Source organism: Arachis ipaensis, chromosome B9 (genome assembly GCF_059453495.1).
Source record: "Arachis ipaensis isolate K30076 ecotype BB chromosome B9, ASM5945349v1, whole genome shotgun sequence".
NCBI classification, from domain to species: Eukaryota; Viridiplantae; Streptophyta; class Magnoliopsida; order Fabales; family Fabaceae; genus Arachis; species Arachis ipaensis.
Genome location: NC_142444.1, coordinates 108,362,084 through 108,378,774, shown reverse-complemented (window position 1 = coordinate 108,378,774; position 16,691 = coordinate 108,362,084). Strand labels below are relative to the sequence as shown.

General features: G+C 41.6%; 1 pseudogene; it reads right to left on the bottom strand.

Annotated features, from left to right (window-relative positions):
- The window catches only part of LOC107633182 (uncharacterized), a 43,600-nt pseudogene extending 28,822 nt beyond the window's left edge, over window positions 1-14,778 (bottom strand).
- Window positions 14,779-16,691: the final 1,913 nt, after the last annotated feature.

Below are 16,691 nucleotides of genomic sequence, written 5' to 3'. Positions count from 1 at the left end.
AAAGTAAGAACCCGGATCTAAAGAACTATGTTACAATGGTTCGGGGGAAATACTTGGATTTTAGTCCGAAAAATGTGAGGTTGGCGTTTAACTTGCCTATGATGCAAGGAGATGAACGCCCCTACACTAGAAGGGTCAACTTTAATCAAAGGTTGGACCAAGTCCTCATGGACATATGTCTGGAAGGAGCTCAATGGAAGATTGACTCCAAAGGCAAGCCGGTTCAACTAAGAAGATTGGACCTCAAGCCTGTGGCTAGAGGATGGTTGGAGTTCATCCAACGCTCCATCATCCCCACTAGCAACCGATCTGAAGTTACTGTGGATTGGGCCATCATGATCCATAGCATCATGATTGGAGAAGAAGTAGAAGTTCATGAAGTCATCTCCCTTGAACTCTACAAAATAGCCGAAAAGCCCTCTCCTGGGGCAAGGCTAGCTTTTCCTCATCTTATCTGCCATCTATGTTACTCAGTTGGAGCTTCCATAGAAGGAGACATTCACATTGAGGAAGAGAAGCCCATCACTAAGAAAAAGATGGAGCAAGCAAGAGAGCCCATTCATGGAGCTCAAGAGGCGTAGGAAGCTCATCACCATGAGATCCCGGAGATGCCTCATATGCATTTTCCTCCACAAAACTATTGGGAGCAAATCAACACCTCCCTAGGAGAATTAAGTTCCAACATGGGACAATTAAGGGTGGAACATCAAGAGCATTCCATCATCCTTCATGAAATTAGAGAAGATCAAAAAGCAATGAGGGAGGAGCAACAAAGACAAGGAAGAGACATAGAAGAGCTCAAGGACATCATTGGTTCCTCAAGAAGGAAACGCCACCATCACTAAGGTGGATTCATTCCTTGTTCTTATTTCTTCTGTTTTTTTGTTTTCTATGTTATGTGCTTATCTATGTTTGTGTCTTCATTACATGATCATTAGTAGTTAGTAACTATGTCTTAAAGTTATGAATGTCCTATGAATCCATCACCTCTCTTAAATGAAAAATGTTTTAATTCAAAAGAACAAGAAGTACATGAGTTTTGAATTTATCCTTGAACTTAGCTTAATTATATTGATGTGGTGACAATGCTTCTTGTTTTCTGAATGAATGCTTGAACAGTGCATATGTATTTTGAAGTTGTTGTTTAAGAATGTTAAATATGTTGGCTCTTGAAAGAATGATGACAAGGAGACAGGTTATTTGATAATCTGAAAAATCACAAAAATGATTCTTGAAGCAAGAAAAAGCAGCAAAGAACAAAGCTTGCAAAAAAGAAAAAAAAAATAGGCGAAAAAAAAAAGAGAGCAAAAGCAAGCAGAAAAAGCCAAAAGCTCTTAAAACCAAGAGGCAAGAGCAAAAAGCCAGTAACCCTTAAAACCAAAAGGCAAGGGCAAACAAAAAGGATCCCAAGGCTTTGAGCATCAGTGGATAAGAGGGCCTAAAGGAATAAAATCCCGGCCTAAGCGGCTAAACCAAGCTGTCCCTTACCATGTGTTTGTGGCGTGTAGGTGTCAAGTGAAAACTTGAGACTGAGCGGTTAAAGTCAAGGTCCAAAGCAAAAAAAGAGTGTGCTTAAGAACCCTGGACACCTCTAATTGGGGACTTTAGCAAAGCTGAGTCACAATCTGAAAAGGTTCACCCAATTATGTTTCTGTGGCATTTATGTATCCGGTGGTAATACTGGAAAACAAAGTGCTTAGGGCCACGGCCAAGACTCATAAAATAGCTGTGTTCAAGAATCATCATACTGAACTAGGAGAATCAATAACACTATCTGAACTCTAAGTTCCTATAGATGCCAATCATTCTGAACCTCAATGGATAAAGTGAGATACCAAAACTATTCAAGAGGAAAAAAGCTACAAGTCCCGCTCATCTGATTGGAGCTATGTTTCATTGATAGTTTGGAATTTATAGTATATTCTCTTCTTTTTATCCTATTTGATTTTCAGTTGCTTAGGGACAAGCAACAATTTAAGTTTGGTGTTGTGATGAGCGGATAATTTATACACTTTTTGGCATTATTTTTAGTATGTTTTTAGTAGAATCTAGTTACTTTTAGGGATATTTTCATTAGTTTTTATGTTAAATTCACATTTCTAGACTTTACTATGAGTTTGTGTGTTTTTCTGTGATTTCAGGTATTTTCTGGCTGAAATTGAGGGACTTGAGCAATAATCAGATTCAGAGGTTGAAGAAGGACTGCTGATGCTGTTGGATTCTGACCTCCCTGCACTCAAAATGGATTTTCTGGAGCTACAGAACTCAAAATGACGCGCTTCCAATTGCATTGAAAAGTGGACATCCAGGGCTTTCCAGCAATATATAATAGTCCATACTTTGCCCAAGTTTAGACGACGCAAACTGGCATTTAACGCCAGCTCTCTGCCCAATTCTGGCGTCCAGCGCCAGAAACAAGTTGCAAAGTGGAGTTCAACGCCCAAACTGGCACAAAAGCCAGCGTTCAACTCCAAGAATGACCTCTCCACGTGTAGACTTTAAGCTCAGCACAAGCACACACCAAGTGGGCCCCGGAAGTGGATTTATGCATCAATTACTTACTTCTGTAAACCCTAGTAGCTAGTTTATTATAAATAGAACCTTTTACTATTGTATTAGACATCTTTGGAATCATCTTTGGACACCTGGTTCTTAGATCAGAGGGGCTGGCCTCTCGGCCATGCCTAAACCTTTCACTTATGTATTTTTAACGGTAGAGTTTCTACACATCATAGATTAAGGTGTGGAGCTCTGCTGTTCCTCAAAGATTAATGCAAAGTACTACTATTTTTCTATTCAATTCATCTTATTTCACTTCTAAGATATTCATTCGCACTTCAACTTGAATGTGATGAACGTGACAATCATCATCATTCCCTATGAACGCGTGCCTGACAACCACTTCCGTTCTACCTTCGACTGAATGAGTATCTCTTAGATCTCTTAATCAGAATCTTCGTGGTATAAGCTAGATTGATGGCGGCATTCATAAGAGTCCGGAAAGTCTAAACCTTGTCTGTGGTATTCCGAGTAGGACTCTGGGATTGAATGACTGTGACGAACTTCAAACTCGCGAGTGCTGGGCGTAGTGACAGACGCAAAAGGATAGTAAATCCTATTCCAGTATGAGCGAGAACCTCCAGATGATTAGCCATGCAGTGACAGCGCATCGGACCATTTTCACAGAGAGGAATAGGATGCATCCATCAACAAGGGTGATGCCTCCAGACGATTAGCCGTGCTATGACAGAGCATTTGGACCATTTTCCCGAGAGGATTGAAAGTAGCCATTGGCACCGGTGACATCCTTACAAAAAGCCAGCCATGGAAAGGAGTAGGATTGATTGGATGAAGACAGTAGGAAAGCAGAGGTTCAGAGGAACGAAAGCATCTCTATGCGCTTATTTGAAATTCTCACCAATGATTTACATAAGTATTTCTATCCTTATTTTATTATTTTATTTTCGAAAACTCCATAACTGTTTTATATCCGCCTGACTGAGATTTACAAGGTGACCATAGCTTGCTTCTTACCAACAATCTCCGTGGGATCGACCCTTACTCACGTAAGGTTTATTACTTGGACGACCCAGTGCACTTGCTGGTTAGTTGTATCGAAGTTGTGACAAATTATGAATTGAGATTAGAGCACCAAGTTTTTGGAGCCATTACCAGAGATCACAATTTCGTGCACCACCCGTCCAATATTGTCACCTTTGTTGAGCCGCATATTGAGCGAAGACAATGGGGTTTCCTACGGAAACAGCCAAGGCAGGTCAATCTTTCTTGGGTAGTTGAGTTCTACTCCAACTTCTACATGCCGACCCTGCAGTTTGTTTATGTCCGGCAAAAGTAAGTCCCCATCACAGAAGAAGCCATTCAGCAAGTTCTGAGTCTTCCCCCTATTCCTGCAGGAATGGACGCTTTTCAAGAAGCCACCCTTCAGCGCCAGAGATACCAATTTGACTGGGACTCCGTTCTCGGAGTCATCACTTTACCTGGCAGCCGTTGGATCTACGGATACCACCGTTCCTGCCCTAAGGGAATCTTGGCTTCCGCACTTACCTTGGAGGCTCGCGTATGGGCACAGATCGTGTCCCATTACGTCTTTCCGAGCACTCATGAGTCCTCCTTCACTGCAGACATGGCTGTTCTACTATGGTGCATCCTTACAGACCAACCTCTGAATCTTTCAAGACACATCCGGAATGCTATGGAGCATGTACAAATCGCAGGCAACCTACCTTTTCCCGCCTTGGTCTCAGATCTTGTCTCAGCAGCCGGAGTCTCCTACAGAGCTGGGGACACCAAAGCCATGCTTCCACGGGATGATCAATATATCCCTCACGGGAAATACCTCAGACTTTCAGCAGCCACTACAAGCCAGCCTACTGAGCCAGTTGAAGATATTCCTTCTTCAACACCACAAGCATCTACAACCGAGAAATTGCTCCAGCAGATACTTGAAAAATTGGATCGGCATAAACTGAAAGCTAAGATGAGAGAGCGCCGTAACGAGCGCCGATTCAAACACCTCAAGGAGCTACTCAAGGTACGCTTCAGAGACTCAGACACCCCAGACACCACTTCTTTTACCAGCACCGGGAGCCATGATGATCCCGACTGTGGAGATATTGCCACCAGCCCACCCCTGTTCCTGACAGATGGCACCGAGGACGGTGCAAAGCCTTAAGTGTGGGGAGGTCGGTCAGTACCTGACTTCCAGAGGTAAATTCTCTTCTCTAGCACCAATAATTAGGATATTTTAGTTAGATTTTCTTTCTTTTATAGAATAGAATAAACTGCATAGGTTAGAATAGTTTCATGCATGTTCTACTTGATTGAAAAGACAATAAGTTTCTTTTAAAAATCTATCTTTGGAACAAAATTTCACTAATTTTTCAAAATTTTTATGATAAATCTGCTTGAGTTGTATTTGGAACATGATGTTTGAGCTAAAGAACACACAACCTGTGAATGATTTGAGCCTTTATGTATGGTTACATTATTTAACCATAATCATTTTATTCTTGTGTGTTTACTTCTCTATGATTGTAATCTATATTTTGTTTTATCTTATATGTCCATTATTTATTATATTTACACGCTTGCACATGATTGAGGCCATTATTTGTTTAAACTCACTTATCCAAATCAAGCCTACCCTTTTCAATTACTCTTGTTAACCACTTTGAGCCTTTGAAACCCCATTTGTTCTATATTTTACCACATTACTAACCTTAAGCTGAAAAACAATTATATATCCCAAATTGAATCTTTGGTTAGCTTAAGATAGAATTGTGTGTGCTAGTTAAGTATGGGAAATTGTGGAAAAAAAAGTTGTTGAGGGAATGTGTCATGAAAATTTAAAGGGAATTCGGATACCTACTCATGTGAAGATATGAGAATGAAAAATCTATGTGCATTGATAAGCTTTATTTATTTAAAAAAAATCAATAAATAAGGGGACAAAATTACCCCAATGTTAAATTCAGAATTCAAAGATCAATGCACATATGATAGAATTAAAATACAAAGTTGAAACATGAGTATGGGTTGAAAAAGGGAATTATGGGTAGCTAAGCATGAATTTAAAAGTATATAGAATATATGTATATTAGGTGAGAGCTTAGGTTAATTAAAGATTCAATTTATAAAGCTCACTTAGCCATATGTATATCCTTACCTGCACCTTGGCCCCATTACAACCCTGAAAAGACCTCATGATGTTTGCATTGGTATATTAACTGTTGTTGATTAGTTAAGAGAAAAACAAAAGTTAGAAAACATGACTAGAAAAGAATTGAGTGATTACCCTATACACTAGAGATTAGAGCGTACATACATTATCAGTGAGGGTTCAATGCTTGAATTTTCATGTTTCCTACCTTCATAAGCTATCTTCTTGCACTTTTATCAGTTTTATTGTATAATGATAGAATTAGTGGAATTTGATGTGTAACTGTTTTGAAGGGCTTATTTACTTTTAATCAAGTGGACAATAATCATATAGTTGCATTTATTTATATACGTAGGATTGTATTACATTTCATGAGTTTCTGCATGTTCATACTTATTTCCTTGTATCCTTCAATTTAGCATGAGGACATGCTAATGTTTAAGTGAGGGGAGGTTGATAAACTACTATTTTATGGTTTATATTGTGTTTAATTGTGTGGTTTTGTCATGATCCTTGCCCACTTATTCATCAATTTAGCATGCATTTAGATTTCCTTCCTAAATTCAGTACATGTTTGAAAATTGCTTCCTAGAGACTTTAATTATTTACTTTTAATTCTCTTTTATTCCATTCGATACCGTGATCTGTGTGTCAAGTGTTTCAGGCCTTATAGGGCATGAATGAGATGGAGATTGGAGAGGAAGCTAGCAAAAATGGAAGGAAAATAAGAATTTGAGGAGATAACCAGCAAGAAGTGACGCGGTCGCATGGTTCACGCGACCGCGTGAAGGAGCGCAAATCGCAGCGACGTGGCTGCATGGCTTGCGCGGCCGCGCGGATTGGAAAGCGCAAGCGACGCGGTAGCGTGGACGACGCGAACGCGTGGTGAGGAAAAAGCGCAAGCGACGCGCTCGCATGAACGACACGATCGCGTGACATGTGCGATCTGCATAATCTGTAGAATTCGATGGGGGCAATTTTGGACCTTATTTCGGCCCAGTTTTCGGCCCGGAACAGCAGACTAGAGTCAGAGAATATGCAGAAACAACACACACATTCATTCAGTAGTTTTAGATCTAGTTTTTTCACTCTCTTAGGTCTCTCTAGTTTTTTTAGGATTTTAATTTTCAATTGATCTTAGGATTGGAACATTGAGAAGAGTTATTTCCTCATCAAGACTTCATCATTCTAGTTTGTTCTCTTAACTTGGTTTTATTCTTCCATGTTCTTTGTTATGTTCAATTTTGTCATTCAGATACTTTTATGATTAATTAATGCAAGGATTATTTCTCTTTAATTCAATTTCAATTCCAATAATCATGTCTTCTTTTAATTCCCTTTTATGTGCCATGGATTCTTTATTTACAATGCGTGAGTAATTTCATTACTTGATAGGGAGTTGATTAAAAAGAACTCTTGAGTTGGAAGGATTGAAGGAGAAATTTATAGTTGGGTTAAATGTTGGATTGCTATCCTGTCACCAACGCCAATCCCTTTGAACTAAGTGGGTTGTAACTCGTGAATAGATCTGGCAGTCCAACTTGTTTGACTTTCCCTTACCTAGTAAAGGATAACCAAACAGAGTAACCTTTAATTATAAATCAATCTTAAAAATCACTCCATCAATGATAGAGATTCTAACTAATCAATTCCCAGTCAAAGATTTTATTTATATTATTTAAAATTCCTCAATTTAAATTCCAATTTACTTAGCTCAACTTCTTGGAACATCTGATTAATAAAACAGCACACTTTTTTGCAACTCGTTGGGAGACGACCTGGGACTTAAAACTCCCAGTAATTTTAATTTAAACTCTCTGTGACATATTTCTAAATTGATAGGCAGATTTTCGGTAAGTTAAGAACTATACTCGCAATGTAACCATTTTAATAAATTTTTAATTCACCAGCTTCTGCTTCCCATCAGCGGGTCCGGCCGCCACCATCAAATCGGATTCTACAACTACAATCAGCACAGAAGATCTCGTCCGAGATCGACCTACAGTTTCAGGTAACCCTCAGAACATTGGCGCCATTGCCGGAAGACCTGGAATTTATCCCATCATCATGGCGGACAACCTTGACAATGACCACAACTCTGATTTGGAGAACAGAATGCCACATAAGAACGCAGAGGTCACACTAGACGATACTTCTCAACCTAATAAAGACAAGAATTCACCAAACACGGGAGCCATGGATGGACTTCAGGATCACCTAAAACAACTCGAAAAAGAGGTCGAGTATCAACGGGAAGCCGAGAGAGACCTACGAAGGGAAGCTAAGCGACGTCGCGAATTAAAAGACAAGCTCCTAAAGCTCGAAACCGATCTCAAAACCAAAACTACTCGATCCAGCCACGAAGATAGCTCCCGTAAGGACCAAGACCCATTCACTAAAGAGATCATGAAGACCAAAATCCCAAAAGACTTCAAACCTCCCGACATGACTCTGTACGATGGCACATCAGATCCCAGCCATCACCTCAGTAATTTTAGAAGTAGAATGTATCTCACTGACGCCTCAGATGCAGTCCACTGCAAAGCCTTCCCGACTAACCTTGACAAAGACAGCAATTAAATGGTTCGACAATCTGCCCCCTAGGTCCATCTCAAGCTTTGATGACTTAGCCAAGAAGTTTCTAGCCAGATTCTCTATCCAGAAAGACAAAATTAAGCATGCCCCAAGTCTATTAGGGATCAAGCAAGGAGATCGGGAAAGTCTCTACAGCTACATGGAAAGATTCAACAAAGCATTTCTGGACATACAAAGTTTGCCAACAGAAGCAGCCATTATGGGTCTCATCAATGGCTTACGAGAGGGACCTTTTAGTCACTCAATATCGAAAAAACATCCCACATCCCTGAATGAAGTGCAAGAACAAACAGAGAAATACATCAACATGGAGGAAAACTCTCGACTAAGAGAGACCTCAAAGTCCGGATTCTCCTACTCCTCCTGAGATAAGGATAAAGAGTCCAAGAAAAAAGAAGATCAGCATGGAGAAAAGATCAAGAAATACCATAATTACACTCCTCTTCAGGTGTCTCTTGTAGATGTCTACCGAGAAGTATACCATACTGAAAGGATTTCCCCACCTCGCCCACTCAAAAGCAAGAAAGGAGGAGGAAATCGAACAGAATACTGTGAATACCATCGAATCTATGGACATTCCACCAACGAATGTTTCAAATTGAAGAATTTCATTGAAACACTGGTGAGAGAGGGAAAACTAGATCGGTACTTAGCCAGCAAAGCAGATGAGCCAAGAAATAGAAGAAGGGACAAAGACGGCGGACAAATTGAACGACCACCTCGTACCCGGGAGAGACATGTCCACATGATACACGGAGGATTTGCGGGAGGAGAAATCTCCAAATCATCTCGCAAAAGACAGCTTAAAGAAGTATATCATGTCGAGGGAGGAGAAGAAGTACCCGACATCCCCACTATCACTTTTACTAAAGAGGACGTAGCTGGCATCATCTCGGGACATGACGATCCCATGGTCATCACTATCATATTGGCCAATGCTAATCTCCACCGTACACTGGTAGACCAGGGAAGCTTGGGTGACATCTTATTCAAAATCGCCTTCGACAAACTTGGCCTAGAGGAAAAAGAACTCAGAGCATACCCGAACAGCTTATTCGGGCTAGGAGACACTCCAATCCAGCCGCTTGGATACATCTCGCTGCACACAACCTTTGGAAAAGGAAACCGGTCAAAAATACTCAACATAGACTACATCGTGGTCAACGTGAGTTCAGCCTACAATGCCCTGATAGGTTGGACAACGTTAAATCATCTCGGCGCAGTAGTCTCGACTCCGCATCTGTACATGAAGTTCCCAACCATAGAAGGGATAGCTACGATAAAAGCAGACCAGAAGACGGCACGCCGCTGTTACAATGAAAGTCTGAACCTTAGAGGAAGAGGAGAAAAAATCCACACCATCGAACTCAGGGGAGTTTGAGGACGGGAAGAACTTCGTCCACAACCCGAAAGCGAAATAGAAAAAGTCCAGATCGGAGATTTCCCAGATAAAACAACCAATATTGGCACAATCTTAAAAGGAGACGTAAATGAGTCCCTCATACAGTTCTTAAGAGATAATGTCGACCTCTTCGCATGGAAGGCCACAGACATGCCAGGCATAAACCCCAAGCTAATGTGCCACAAGCTGGTAGTATACCCAGGATCTTAGCCAGTATAGCAGAGACGTAGAAAGCTCGGGCCAGAACGATCCCAAGCTATGGAAGAGCAGGTACAAGCTCTAATGGAGGCAGGATTCATAAGGGAAGTCAAGTACCCATTATGGCTAGCTAACATCGTCTTGGTGAAAAAATCAAATGGGAAGTGGCGGATGTGCACCCACTACACCAATCTCAACAAAGCTTGCCCAAAAGATCCTTATCCACTCCTAAGTATCGACGCTCTGGTAGATGCCTCCTCCGGATACAAATACCTCTCATTTATGGACGCTTATTCGGGATATAATCAAATCCCAATGTACCCATCTGATCAAGAGAAAACCTCATTCTTAACCCAAAAGCAAACTACTGCTATGTCGTCATGCCATTCGGACTCAAAAATGTAGGAGCCACTTATCAAAGATTAATGAATAAAGTCTTCGCAGACCACATCAGGAAAGTCATGGAAGTCTACGTGGACGACATGTTAGTAAAGACACAAAGTGAGGAGTCATTACTGTCCGACCTCACCCAAGTATTCGACACTATAAGAAGGCATGGTATGCGACTTAACCCTACAAAATGCACCTTTGCAGTAGAAGATGGCAAATTCTTAGGTTTCATGCTCACGCAAAGAAGAATCGAGGCAAATTCGGATAAATGCCAGGCTATACTCGACATGAAGAGTCCGACCTGTGTCAAAGAAGTGCAACAACTCAATGGAAGACTAGCGGCCTTGTCCAGATTTCTAGCCGGATCAGCAATAAGATCTCTCCCCTTCTACGCCACTCTAAGGAAAGGAAAGAAGTTTGGATGGACAACAGAGTGCGAACAGGCCTTCCAGAATTTCAAAAGGTTCCTTGGACAACCATCTATTCTAACTTGGCCACGGGAAGGAGAACCACTTGTATTGTACCTTGCAGTAGGAAATCGGGCAGTAGCCTCAGCACTGGTTAGAGAGGACGAAAGCGGACAACAACCTATATACCTCATCAACAAAGCACTACAAGGGTCCGAACTGAACTACCAAAGAATAGAAAAATTCGCCTATGCTCTCATACTAACGTCTCGATGACTTCGCCCATATTTTCAATCCCACATCATCAAGGTTCGGACCAACCAACCCATAAAGGGCATTTTGCAGAAAACAGATTTGGCAGGAAGAATATTACAGTGGGCAGTCGAGTTGTCTGAATTCGACATTCAATATGAAGCGCGGACAGCCATCAAATCACAGTACCTGGCCGACTTCATTGCAGAGTTTACTGACACCCCGGAAATCTCCACAGAATGGAATCTCTACGTAGACGACTCTTCGAACAAGACCGGGAACGGGTCAGGCGTAATAATAGAAAGCAATCAGGGAACCCAAATCGAACTCTCCCTTAAGTTTGAGTTCCTTGCCTCAAACAATCAGGCTAAATATGAGGCATTACTAGCTGGTTTGAAGCTGGCTAAGAAGGTCAGAGCTCAAAAGCTTATCATCTTCAGCGACTCACAAGTAGTCACCTCGCAAATAGTAGGGAGCTACCAAGCCAAGGATCCCACCATGAAAAAGTACTTGGACAAAACCAGGGAACAGCTCGGACAACTCGGGGAATACGAGGTCCACCACATACCTCGGGAACAGAATGCTCGAGCTAATGCGCTCTCAAAACTAGCCAACACCAAACCAGGGGGCAACAATAGAAGCCTCATCCAGGAAATACTGCAGAACCCCTCAATCTCGGAAGAAGAAAAAGTCCTAGCCATAACAGGTCTGGATCAAGGATGAATGACTCCCATAATTAACTACCTCAAAACAGAAACATTCCCCACAAATAAGAAGGAGGCAACGAGGTTAAAGCGGGAGGCACAATACTATACCATCATAAACCATACTCTATACAAGAGAAGGATTTCAACACCACTGTTAAAATGTGTGCCGACTTCCAACACTAAGGAAGTTTTAGAAGAAATACACAATGGCATCTGTGGCAACCATCTCGGAGCTCAAGCTCTCACCAAAAAAGTACTCCGAGCCGGATTCTATTGGCCAACTTTACAAAAAGAAGCAACAGAGTTCGTAAAGACATGTCCACCATGTCAGAAACACGCTAATTTCCATATCGCCCCACCAGAGGAACTCATCAGTGTAACCTTACCGTAGCCATTCGCAAAATGGGGATTCGACCTACTTGGGCCCTTCCCCCAAGGATCAGGACAAGTGTTCCTCATCGTTGGGGTAGATTACTTCACAAAGTGGATTGAGGCAGAGCCCCTAGCTAACTCCACTGCTCAAAGAAGTAGAAAATTCCTATTAGAAACATTGTCACAAGGTTTGGGGTTTCATACTCCATCACCACAGACAATGGCACTCAGTTTACAGACGCAGGCTTCAGAAAATTGGTGGCCGACTTAAAAGTAAAGCACCAATTCACATCCGTAGAACACCCTCAGGCTAATGGACAAGCAGAAGCTGCCAACAAAGTCATACTGGCTGGGTTAAAACGGAGATTACAGAAAGCGAAGGGAGCCTGGGCTGAAGAGCTCCGACAAGTCCTATGGGCATATCGGACAACTCTACACTCTACCACAAAGGAATCACCTTTCCGATTAGCTTACGGAATGGAGGCAATGATCCCAGTGGAGGTTGAAGAAGGATCGCTCAGAGTGATCCACTACAGTGAAGAGGCTAACTCCCAACTTCAAAGGGAAGAACTCGACCTACTTCCAGAAATCCGAGAAAGAGCTCGGATCAAGGAAGATGCGTTAAAACGTCGAATGGCCTCAAGATACAATCAAAAGGTAGTACAGCGAAGCTTTGCCAACAACGACTTCATCTTAATCCGAAATGATATCGAAACAAGTCGACCGGGAGAAGGGAAGCTAGCAGCTAACTGGAAAGGACCCTACCGAGTCACAGAAGTACTGGGAAAAGGCTACTACAGGGTGTCCGAACTAGAAGGGCGAAAGCTACCAAGGTCGTGGCATGCCTGCAACCTAAGAAGGTATTATAGTTAGAGGTAATAAAGATCTTAGGTCAAGGTGCACTCTTTTTCCTGAAAAGGGTTTTTAACGAGGCGCCAAGCCAATATTTATGAACTACCTAACTTAGAAGGGTAAAGCGCCCACATGTATATATTTGCATATTTTCTATTTTGAATAAAGTTTTTTCAGATTTTCTACAAATCCTTTTATCAAGACGCATTAATCTGAAACGCAAAAATTCAAGCCCGATTATAAAGCTATAGATCGGCATAAAGTGAAAATCAAATTCACTGCTCGATCACGGTAAAGACCAACAAAGATGAAAACCGAATTCATCAAAGGTCGACCAAGCAAGAATATAAAAATTTCTACAAAATTGGCAAGATGAAAAGCGGAAAAAACAGAGTAATGCAAGAAGTTATCAAAAAGTAATCCATAGGAAGAGACCTGACGAGGCCTCAATAAAAATGGATTGCTAGAAATAACTTAAAGATGGACCGACATAAAGAAGTCGGATCAGTCAACTACAATAACAAAAGTTATAAAAAGTTATCCCTGGAAAGAGGCCTGGCCAGCCCTAAAAAAGAGGATTACTAGAAATAACTTAGAAGGGACCGACATGAAGAAGTCGGCCCAACAAAATTACAAAAGTTATAAAAAGTAATCCATAAAAGAGACCTGACGAAGGTCCAAATAAAATGGATTACTAGAAATAACTTAGAAGGGACCAACTTGATGAAGTCGGCCCAACAAAATCACAAAGTTATAAAAAGTAATCCATAAAAAGAGACCTAACAAGGTCCGAACAAAATGGATTACTAAAAAATAACTTAGAAGGGACCGACATGACGAAGTCGGCCAGGCAAACTACAAAAAGTTATAGAAAGTAATCAGAGAGACCTGACAAAGGTCCAAATAAATTACTAGAAATAACGTAGAACGAACTAAGATGAAGAAGTCGGCCGATAGAAGGCATGAGCTATAAGGGACTCAAGTCGGACCCAGAAAGCCATGACTTCAATAAAATCAAATTACAGGTACCATATCAAAGAATGCAAAGAAGACTAGTTGCACGAAGCTAGCTTCAACTAAAAAGGCAATCAAAAGAAATTGGACAATAGGATTTCAACACTCTCAAGATTTCAGAAATTGTCAAAAAGATGCAGACAAGCATATCACAATGGAAACAAGGTTGTTATAATAGCAGACTTAAGAAGCCGCTTGAAGTCGATCCCAAGAGGCTGGACAAAACTACTTTGTTTTTTCAAAATAAAGTTGGCTAAAGGAAAAGCAACTAAAGTATCCGAAGTCAGGCAAACCACCAATTACAGAAATAAAAGTTTAAAAGCCCACAGACCGGGCTGTACATCATACATCAAAGAAAAAATTACAGAGGATCCAAAGACTACCCAGTAGCAGTATCGCGGGGTGAAGGAGGATGAGTTTAAAGGGGTACCACATCTACTGTCCCATCATCCCGATTCAAGATCTGGACATCAGGATCGGACTCGGGCTGACTAACTTCAGCTGCTGGAGTTGAGGAAGGCGGGGCAACAGAGGCTTTGGCAGATGGTACAGAAGGAGAGTCAACATCATCATCATCAGGGAAAATTTTACCATCTCTTACAATATTGTCCAAGCTAAAAAGGGTGAGGTCGAGCTCGGGCGTAAGGACTCGAACCTGATCCTTCAAATTTTCATAACTATCATTCGAACAGATTCTAAACTCTCCCTAAGATCCATCATTTCCCCATAGGTTAAGACATAGCTCTCCTTATGCTTCAATGCCATATCCTCAGCCAACTTGGCAGAAGCCACAGCAGCAGTAGCCCGAGTCTTCTCACCCTCCAACTCTTTTTCTAGCTTTGCCACCTTCACCTCAAGCTCATCCTTCAAACCCTTGATACGGTCGAACTCCGATTTGGCCTCCTCCATAAAAGCCTTTGTTGCATGAATAGGAAGATCCTGGGCAGTTCAGTATAAAGCCGCCCACATATGTGCCATCTTAATGCTACTCCAGGTAATGAAGTCCAAGTGACGAAGGAGGGAAACATCATTAGTTGGAATGACACCATAAAGAGCAATTTGTTGATCAATAAATCCGACGGCATCAAAGTCAGGGGCGTCCAAATTGAAAGGCTCAACAGTCCTCTGCCTTTTGGGAGGAGGGCCAACAATAGGAGAAGAAGTAGCAACAGAGGTCTGGGGAGGATCAATCAAATGAACCTGAGGAGTTGGGATCATCCTCTTCGGTCCAGAAGAGCTCAAAACTGGCTTCTTAGGAGGAACTTGAGAAGATCCCTCCCCTGCAGCTTTGGCCGAGATTTTCTGGGCGGCGGTGGCCTTCCTCACCTTTTTAAAAGCTTTCATGGAATCATTAGTCTTTGCCATCTCTGAAAAAAATAAATCAACCAAAAAGCAAGTTATAAATCGAAAGGAAAAGAAGCAAAAGCAAATAAAACAAGAATAAAAGAAGTCGAGGCACTACCCAGCGCAGTTCGGACAAGAGAGGGGTCCACCAAAAATTTCTTTGTATCGAGATGGGGAGGTTCTCCCCAAATATCTTCCAACACATTCACAAAAGCTTGCTCGACTTCGTCAAGCATCTTCCACGAGTATTGAGACACCACAACATTCTTTTTCCAACACAAGGGGAAGGCAGGTTCATTATTCGACTCTAAGAAAAAGGGTCGAGCTCCCTCAACAGCTCGAACCTTAAAAAAGTAATTCTTAAAGTCCCTAAAGGACTCATCATACATAGCAAACACTTTATGTCCTTGAGCAGATCGAAAGGAAATCCAAGAAGCTTTCTTTTTTGAAGAAATCCCGGGCTTAGTCAAAACAAAAAGATAAAGAAAGAGAGTTTGAGAAGGTTTGACATCCAACTCTTGGCAAAGTAACTGAAAAATCTTGATAAAACCCCAGGAGTTTGGATAGAGCTGGGATGGAGCTACGTTGCACGACCACAACAAGTCGGTCTCAAAGGAGGTAAAAGGAAGGGTGATGTTCATTTGGCTGAAAAAGTAGTCGTAAGCATAAAAGAAGGGGCGTTCCCCCTGGGTCAGAGCAGGGAAGCAAACCCTTTCATCAGAATCAGGCGCTACCAATTCATAGTTTTTCTCTTGGTCCGTACTACTACAGATTCGATGATATTTTCTAAGCTCCGCACAGAATTCAGAATTAACTATAGAAACACACATCAGGACGAGGGAGTCCAGCCAGTCGGACATACCCTCGGGAACCTTGGAAGATGTCTCAACAATATTTTTGCTAGAAGACATGGTCAACTAGTCCTACAGCAAGAAAAAGAAAATGGATTACCAACCAAAACATCTTGGGCAAAATCAAAGAAATCAGCTCGGACAAAACATGGCTCAAATATACAAACAGTGAAAGGAAAACCCCAAGACACACACCAAGGTCCAGAGGCATCCTTTGGAGGCAGTGACACAGAGTAAGGACTCAGAAAAATCTACAAGGCTAACATCCCAACAAATCTCTCATCCTGCAAGCAAACGCTCTGAGAAGAAAAATGCAAATCAAAGCAAGTCATCAGAGAATTGTTATCTTTTACAAATATATCAGCAAAGAAAACTATCAACAGGGCGAAAGTCATCAAAGGAGCAATCTTTTTCAGAGCCCAAAATAGTAGTTCATAAATGACAAACATCAAAGTACGATCAGAAGCAGCAACAGTAGGCGAAACCCTAAAAGTGTCAAACTACCAGGGAATCCACCTAGGAGCATACATAAAATCAAAAGAATACCAGAAAACATGCATCACAGTGACAACCAGGCACGATAATACGAAAAGGTTCAAGCTTTCCAATGTAAACTCAAGCAAAACC